This window comes from Cardiocondyla obscurior, unplaced genomic scaffold (assembly GCF_019399895.1).
Source record: "Cardiocondyla obscurior isolate alpha-2009 unplaced genomic scaffold, Cobs3.1 scaffold57_0_143363, whole genome shotgun sequence".
Taxonomy (NCBI): Eukaryota; Metazoa; Arthropoda; class Insecta; order Hymenoptera; family Formicidae; genus Cardiocondyla; species Cardiocondyla obscurior.
The window spans coordinates 100,001-108,241 of record NW_027228803.1 but is presented as its reverse complement, the minus strand read 5'-3'; the positions used below and the strand labels follow the sequence as shown (position 1 = coordinate 108,241).

The 8,241-nt window shown below is 56.7% G+C and overlaps 2 non-coding genes across 2 annotated transcripts; both read right to left on the bottom strand.

The window, feature by feature from the left end:
- Positions 1-803: 803 nt before the first annotated feature.
- On the bottom strand, positions 804-958 carry LOC139112838 (5.8S ribosomal RNA). Its single transcript, XR_011547464.1, has one exon. It is a non-coding gene; the product is annotated as a 5.8S ribosomal RNA (ribosomal RNA).
- A 1,211-nt stretch (positions 959-2,169) lies between these two features.
- LOC139112846 (small subunit ribosomal RNA) lies at positions 2,170-4,090 on the bottom strand. The gene has a single exon (XR_011547471.1). It is a non-coding gene; the product is annotated as a small subunit ribosomal RNA (ribosomal RNA).
- Positions 4,091-8,241: the final 4,151 nt, after the last annotated feature.

The following is an 8,241-nucleotide window of genomic DNA, read 5'->3' as shown; positions in this document are numbered from 1 at the left end:
TAAAATCCCTCCTCTCGAGTTTCCTTTGCGTTGGCGGCGGTAAAGCGACGATATGCGCTCTGTGCAGAAGGAGAACGAGGAGGCGCGCGATTATCTCGCGGCCTCTATTCTCCTCTCCGATCTTCATTCGAAGAAGGAGAGGAAAACTCAAACTCGGTTCTCCGCGCTCCTTATGAACTACTTCTCCGTGGATCAGCCTTGGATCCCGCGCGCGCCGCAAGCGGCACACAGGCCACCTTCCGGGAGTACAAGCGCGAACGAATTGTCGGCTTGTTTCACTCCTGGCGGCGGCGCGCGAGAGGCAGATCTACTCTTTTTCGTTCGGCGCGTATATACGTATAACGTATAAACTCCTTGCAAGAGCTCGCCACGTTTATCACCACCGCGCACGTCCTTCCCTCCCGTGCGTGTGTGCGTGCGTGCGTCTCTCTGCGATTCTCGATCGCATCTTTCGGTCGGTCGTCGTTCATTCGTTCGACCCTCAAACCTCGTTATTTCGGACGACGCCCAACAGGGGCGCGAGAGTACGCCGCCGTTCCGCGAGTATAGAGAGAGCGCGCGCAGAGAGCGCGAGAGCCTTCGTAAAACCCTGATGGAATCCAGCAACTCGCCGCGTGGATAGCGTGCGTAGTGTGCCTGATACCCCGGGGAAGGCGTCATCGACGACTCCTCGCTTCTCTTCTCTTTTCTCGTGGATGCGGGTATAACTCTCTCGCCGGCCGCCGCGATCGGGCGAACGTCCAACGAATCGCTCGTACGCGGCCGTCGAAACGGCGCGCGCAAGCAGTTTGTCTTCGATAAAACGACCCTCAGCCAGGCGTGGTCCGGGAATTGTATCCGTGGACCGCAATGTGCGTTCGAAATGTCGATGTTCATGTGTCCTGCAGTTCACAAGTTGACGCGCAATTAGCTGCGTTCTTCATCGACCCACGAGCCAAGTGATCCACCGTTCAGGGTAATCGTTCCTTCGCGCACCAAGTACGCTCTATCAAGGAATAGACAACAATGTGCGTCTTCTTCGTTTTGGCCCTTCGATCAGCCTGGCCGCGCGTCCGAGCACGCGCGGACCGCCGCCCCTGTTACAGGGGCTACGGCACAATAATGGAGAGAGAGGGAGACGTCGGTTGTCGGCGCGGTGCGAAAACCAAGAGGTTGCGTCTCTCGCGAAGCGAGAGCCGGGGCGGAACTCTTTGAAAAACCATCGGGGTCGAAAATGACTAGCATATTCGACGAACCCTTCAGCGCGCGCGATCGCGCGCGCGCGGGACCGGAGGAAGAGCAGCGGCGAGAATCGTCGCACTCTCCACTCCTCGCCCGGCGCGCACGACGACGCGGCAGCATAGGTTACCACCGGTACGCGGCGCATTCGCGCGCACCGCAACGCGTCCGAATCGCGGAGATAGAGGCAGCGCGCGAGCGCGCCTCCGTAGTCTCCTTCTCACCGATCCTGATCCGCGAGCGGGCGCGCATATAGATGCACCTTCGCGCTCCTCCTGGATTCGCACAACGAGACCAACCGGCCGCGCTAGCCCCGGCTGAGGGGCGCGCTGAGCGCGGTGGTCCGCGCAACGGGTCGTTCGAAGCGCGCGAGAGACAGAGAGTCGGAGAATCTCCGCAGGAAACGAGAGAGAGAGAGAATGCAAAGAGCGTAATACGGCAATGCGTACAACTCTCGAATCTCTCTTCTTCTCCACAATATGCCCGGGGTCCTCTCTCGCTTTGAGCTCTCGAGATCTCGACACACTCGTCCCGACCGACAATCCTCTCTTATACGACGGCGACGAATGCGGCGCACACCGCAGCACGCCACCGTTGGCGGCGTGTGAGCGCGCACGCGGTCGTTGCGTCGCATAAACTATTCTCTCCTCTCGATCTCGCAATTTTGCTCGAGCGAAGCGTCGCGTCTCGCGACGGACGCTCCGACGCGGAGTGGGAAGGCGGCGCGGACTCGGAAGACGCGATGTCTCGCGTGCGATTAGATTTTGCGCCCCTTCAGCCACTCTCGACACAACTCGCAGAGTCGTGTTCTAGCTTGTCTGCCCCGTATCGCGGCAGGCAACGTAGTACACGTTACCGTGCGCGCGTACGGTTCCTCGTCCATGCAGTCGCCGGCCGCTGCGCGCTCGTCACGAGAACGGTGCACACAGAGCAGCAGGACCTCCGGAACGTTAATGATCCTTCCGCAGGTTCACCTACGGAAACCTTGTTACGACTTTTACTTCCTCTAAATGATCAAGTTTGGTCATCTTCCCGGCAACATCGGCAATGCCGACGCATTGCCGCGCACCAGTCCGAAGACCTCACTAAATCATTCAATCGGTAGTAGCGACGGGCGGTGTGTACAAAGGGCAGGGACGTAATCAACGCGAGCTTATGACTCGCGCTTACTGGGAATTCCTCGTTCATGGGGAACAATTGCAAGCCCCAATCCCTAGCACGAAGGAGGTTCAGCGGGTTACCCGGGCCTTTCGGCCAGGGAACACACGCTGATTCCTTCAGTGTATCGCGCGTGCGGCCCAGAACATCTAAGGGCATCACAGACCTGTTATTGCTCAATCTCGTGCGGCTAGAAGCCGCCTGTCCCTCTAAGAAGATTTGTTTGTACGTTGGTAGTAAAAACCCGCCGGCCGAAGCCGGGGGCCTTCGAAATACCATAAGGTACGCCTATTTAGCAGGCTAGAGTCTCGTTCGTTATCGGAATTAACCAGACAAATCGCTCCACCAACTAAGAACGGCCATGCACCACCACCCACCGAATCAAGAAAGAGCTATCAATCTGTCAATCCTTCCGGTGTCTGGGCCTGGTGAGGTTTCCCGTGTTGAGTCAAATTAAGCCGCAGGCTCCACTCCTGGTGGTGCCCTTCCGTCAATTCCTTTAAGTTTCAGCTTTGCAACCATACTTTCCCCGGAACCCAAAAGCTTTGGTTTCCCGGAAGCTGCCCGCCGAGTCATCGGAGGAACTTCGGCGGATCGCTAGCTGGCATCGTTTATGGTTAGAACTAGGGCGGTATCTGATCGCCTTCGAACCTCTAACTTTCGTTCTTGATTAATGAAAACATTTTTGGCAAATGCTTTCGCTTCTGTCCGTCTTGCGACGATCCAAGAATTTCACCTCTAACGTCGCAATACGAATGCCCCCATCTGTCCCTATTAATCATTACCTCGGGGTTCCGAAAACCAACAAAATAGAACCGAGGTCCTATTCCATTATTCCATGCACGCAGTATTCAGGCGAGGATAGCCTGCTTTAAGCACTCTAATTTGTTCAAAGTAAACGTACCGGCCCGACTCGACACTCAGTAAAGAGCACCGCGACGGGATATTAGTTTGGGCGGCCCCTCGCGGGGCTAAGCCCACCGGTAGGACGTCCCACATCACGCCAGTTAAACACCGCGAGCGGTGAACCGACGGTGTGCGACACAGATTCAACTACGAGCTTTTTAACCGCAACAACTTTAATATACGCTATTGGAGCTGGAATTACCGCGGCTGCTGGCACCAGACTTGCCCTCAATGGATCCTCGTTAAAGGATTTAAAGTGTACTCATTCCGATTACGGGGCCTCGGATGAGTCCCGTATCGTTATTTTTCGTCACTACCTCCCCGTGCCGGGAGTGGGTAATTTGCGCGCCTGCTGCCTTCCTTGGATGTGGTAGCCGTTTCTCAGGCTCCCTCTCCGGAATCGAACCCTGATTCCCCGTTACCCGTTACAACCATGGTAGGCGCAGAACCTACCATCGACAGTTGATAAGGCAGACATTTGAAAGATGCGTCGCCGGTGCTAGGACCGTACGATCAGCACAAAGTTATTCAGAGTCGCCAAAATAAACGGTGGACGCACGGAGATCCGCACGCCACCGATTGGTTTTGATCTAATAAAAGCGTCCCTTCCATCACTGGTCGGGACTCTGTTTTGCATGTATTAGCTCTAGAATTACCACAGTTATCCAAGTAAATGTGGGTACAATCTAATGAACCATAACTGATTTAATGAGCCATTCGCGGTTTCACCTTAATTCGGCATGCACTGAGACATGCATGGCTTAATCTTTGAGACAAGCATATGACTACTGGCAGGATCAACCAGGGAGCTTCGTGTGTGCGATCGCGGTTACTCGCGGTGGAGCAACGCGAAAGACAACGCTACGCTGCTACGGACACTCCGCGAGGAAGAGCCGTGCGCGTTTCGTGTGTCGTTAATGCCGCCGGAACTTTTCGAGCCGGTCGACGGACACGCTTTTCGTATTTATATATACCTTAACGGTATGAAAGATCAAATTTTGTTCTCATTCACCCATAACAGCGGCTTGTAAGGCCGCTTAGCCCTGACGCTAGACCGATCCGATCTGAGACGTCGTGGAGCACTGTTCGTTCAACGGTGCCAGCGGTGAGAACACCGAGGCACCGGTTGAAAATTATTTCGCTACGGCGTACAAGTAAGCGGGAACGGCGACATCGTCAAAGATCTCGCCGAAACCGACACTCTCGTATCCGTGGAGTTGATGTTCGGTAAGCGCAACGATACGTCCGCACGCTTGCTCGGAAGCGAGGGACGATCGCGCGTCCAACACGTAAGTGCGCGCCACATATGAGCCATTCGGTCTCTCGACACCGACTCGTGGCAATGCTGTGTCTTATAGTACCGAACCGGGCGGCCGGGCGGTCGGCGACGCACGGTCTAACGCACGGCGGTATATGGGCGAAACCTGCGAAATTTCGACGCCTCGAGGACTTAGCCGCTGCGTCGTACGTAGTTATTTACGCAAAGTCCTCGAGCCTCGTGTTGCTTTCGGCAAGTAGTTACCCACGGACAGCTCGAACGGCAAAGTACTCGAGCTCCGTATCGTTTCGGCTCGGATTTACCAACGCCTTCGATTTTCGACTTTGGTGTCGAAACGATCGCCGAGCCCGGCGCACATTTGGCCGAATGTCGGCAACACGCCCGAACGATCTCAAAAGAGAACCAAAGTTCTCGTAGTAAGCGCGAGGCTAAATTCTCTCAAAAAGCGTTCTAGTGCGAACGACACTTTTGTACGCACCGCAGTGCTTCGTCGAGCTCGGTTATACATACGCCGTAACGCTACGGTACGACCAGACCTAGAGCTCGCATGCATCGTGTTGTGCACGAGTCGCCGCAGCGACAACACCTCTTACAGTACCGAACCGAGCGGCCGGGCGGTCGGCGACGCACGGTCTAACGCACGGCGGTATATGGGCGCCGGCGGTGAAATTTCGACGCCGCGCGGACTTAGCCGCTGCGGCGCACGGTAGTTACCTCCGCGTCAAAGATCTCGAGCTCCGTGTTGTTTTACGGCTCGGAGGTACGTACGGACCGCACGAACGGCAGAGTCCTCGAGATACAAAATTTCTTCGTCAAGTATTCACCAATTCCTTCGCTATCCGGCCTCGAAACGATCGCCGAGAGCTTGGCGCACAATTGGCCGAATGTCGGCAAGACGCCCGAACGCTCTCGAAAAAGAGAACCGAAATTCTCGCACTCAGCGCAGTGCAAAACACTTTAAAAATCTCTCTCGAGCGAAAGACACTTTCGTACGCACCGCAGTGCTTCGCCGAGCTCGGTTATACATACGCCGTAACGCTACGGTACGACCAGACCGAGAGCTCGCATGCATCGTGTTGTGCACGAGTCGCCTCAGCGACGACACCTCTTACAGTACCGAACCGAGCGGCCGGGCGGTCGGCGACGCACGGTCTAACGCACGGCGGTATATGGGCGCCGGCGGTGAAATTTCGACGCCGCGCGGACTTAGCCGCTGCGGCGCACGGTAGTTACCTCCGCGTCAAAGATCTCGAGCTCCGTGTTGTTTTACGGCTCGGAGGTACGTACGGACCGCACGAACGGCAGAGTCCTCGAGATACAAAATTTCTTCGTCAAGTATTCACCAATTCCTTCGCTATCCGGCCTCGAAACGATCGCCGAGAGCTTGGCGCACATTTGGCCGAATGTCGGCAAGACGCCCGAAAGATCTCAAAAGAGAACCAAAGTTCTCGTAGTAAGCGCGAAGCTAAATTCTCTCAAAAGCGTTCTAGTGCGAACGACACTTTTGTACGCACCGCAGTGCTTCGCCGAGCTCGGTTATACATACGCCGTAACGCTACGGTACGACCAGACCGAGAGCTCGCATGCACCGTGTTGTGCACGAGTCGCCGCAGCGACGACACCTCTTACAGTACCGAACCGAGCGGCCGGGCGGTCGGCGACGCACGGTCTAACGCACGGCGGTATATGGGCGCCGGCGGTGAAATTTCGACGCCGCGCGGACTTAGCCGCTGCGGCGCACGGTAGTTACCTCCGCGTCAAAGATCTCGAGCTCCGTGTTGTTTTACGGCTCGGAGGTACGTACGGACCGCACGAACGGCAGAGTCCTCGAGATACAAAATTTCTTCGTCACGTATTCACCAATTCCTTCGCTATCCGGCCTCGAAACGATCGCCGAGAGCTTGGCGCACATTTGGCCGAATGTCGGCAAGACGCCCGAAAGATCTCACAAAGAGAACCAAAGTTCTCGTAGTAAGCGCGAAGCTAAATTCTCTCAAAAAGCGTTCTAGTGCGAACGACACTTTTGTACGCACCGCAGTGCTTCGCCGAGCTCGGTTATACATACGCCGTAACGCTACGGTACGACCAGACCGCGAGCTCGCATGCACCGTGTTGTGCACGAGTCGCCGCAGCGACGACACCTCTTACAGTACCGAACCGAGCGGCCGGGCGGTCGGCGACGCACGGTCTAACGCACGGCGGTATATGGGCGCCGGCGGTGAAATTTCGACGCCGCGCGGACTTAGCCGCAGCGAAGTCCGCGAGCCTCGTGTTGCTTTTACCACGTAGTTACTTCCGAGCGGTCCGACCGTCAAAGTTCGCGAGCCTCGTGTTGCTTTTGGAACGTAGTTACTTCCGAGCGGTTTGATCGGCAAAGTACGCGAGCCTCGTGTTGCTTTTACCACGTAGTTACTTCCGAGCGGTCCGACCGTCAAAGTCCGCGAGCCTCGTGTTGCTTTCGGCTCGGAGTTACTTCCGCGCGGTCCTAGCGGCAAAGTACGCGAGCCTCGTGTTGCTTTCGGGTCGGAGTTACTTCCGCGCGGTCCGATCGGCAAAGTACGCGAGCCTCGTGTTGCTTTCGGCTTGGAGTTACTTCCGCGCGGTCCTAGCGGCAAAGTACGCGAGCCTCGTGTTGCTTTCGGCTCGGAGTTACTTCCGCGCGGTCCTAGCGGCAAAGTACGCGAGCCTCGTGTTGCTTTCGGCTCGGAGTTACTTCCGCGCGGTCCGATCGGCAAAGTACGCGAGCCTCGTGTTGCTTTCGGCTCGGAGTTACTTCCGCGCGGTCCTAGCGGCAAAGTACGCGAGCCTCGTGTTGCTTTCGGCTCGGAGTTACTTCCGCGCGGTCCTAGCGGCAAAGTACGCGAGCCTCGTGTTGCTTTCGGCTCGGAGTTACTTCCGCGCGGTCCTAGCGACAAAGTACGCGAGCCTCGTGTTGCTTTCGGCTCGGAGTTACTTCCGCGCGGTCCGATCGGCAAAGTACGCGAGCCTCGTGTTGCTTTCGGCTCGGAGTTACTTCCGAGCGGTCCGACCGTCAAAGTCCGCGAGCCTCGTGTTGCTTTCGGCTCGGAGTTACTTCCGCGCGGTCCTAGCGGCAAAGTACGCGAGCCTCGTGTTGCTTTCGGGTCGGAGTTACTTCCGCGCGGTCCGATCGGCAAAGTACGCGAGCCTCGTGTTGCTTTCGGCTCGGAGTTACTTCCGCGCGGTCCTAGCGGCAAAGTACGCGAGCCTCGTGTTGCTTTCGGGTCGGAGTTACTTCCGCGCGGTCCGATCGGCAAAGTACGCGAGCCTCGTGTTGCTTTCGGCTTGGAGTTACTTCCGCGCGGTCCTAGCGGCAAAGTACGCGAGCCTCGTGTTGCTTTCGGCTCGGAGTTACTTCCGCGCGGTCCTAGCGGCAAAGTACGCGAGCCTCGTGTTGCTTTCGGCTCGGAGTTACTTCCGCGCGGTCCGATCGGCAAAGTACGCGAGCCTCGTGTTGCTTTCGGCTCGGAGTTACTTCCGCGCGGTCCTAGCGGCAAAGTACGCGAGCCTCGTGTTGCTTTCGGCTCGTAGCTACTTTCGAGCGGTTCGGACAACAAAGTCCGCGAGCCCTGTGTTACTACTGCTCGGGGCTGCTTCCGAACGTTTCGGGCAATCAACTTTTTGTTCTCCGTATTGTTTTTTAAGCTATCTTAGCTATTTTC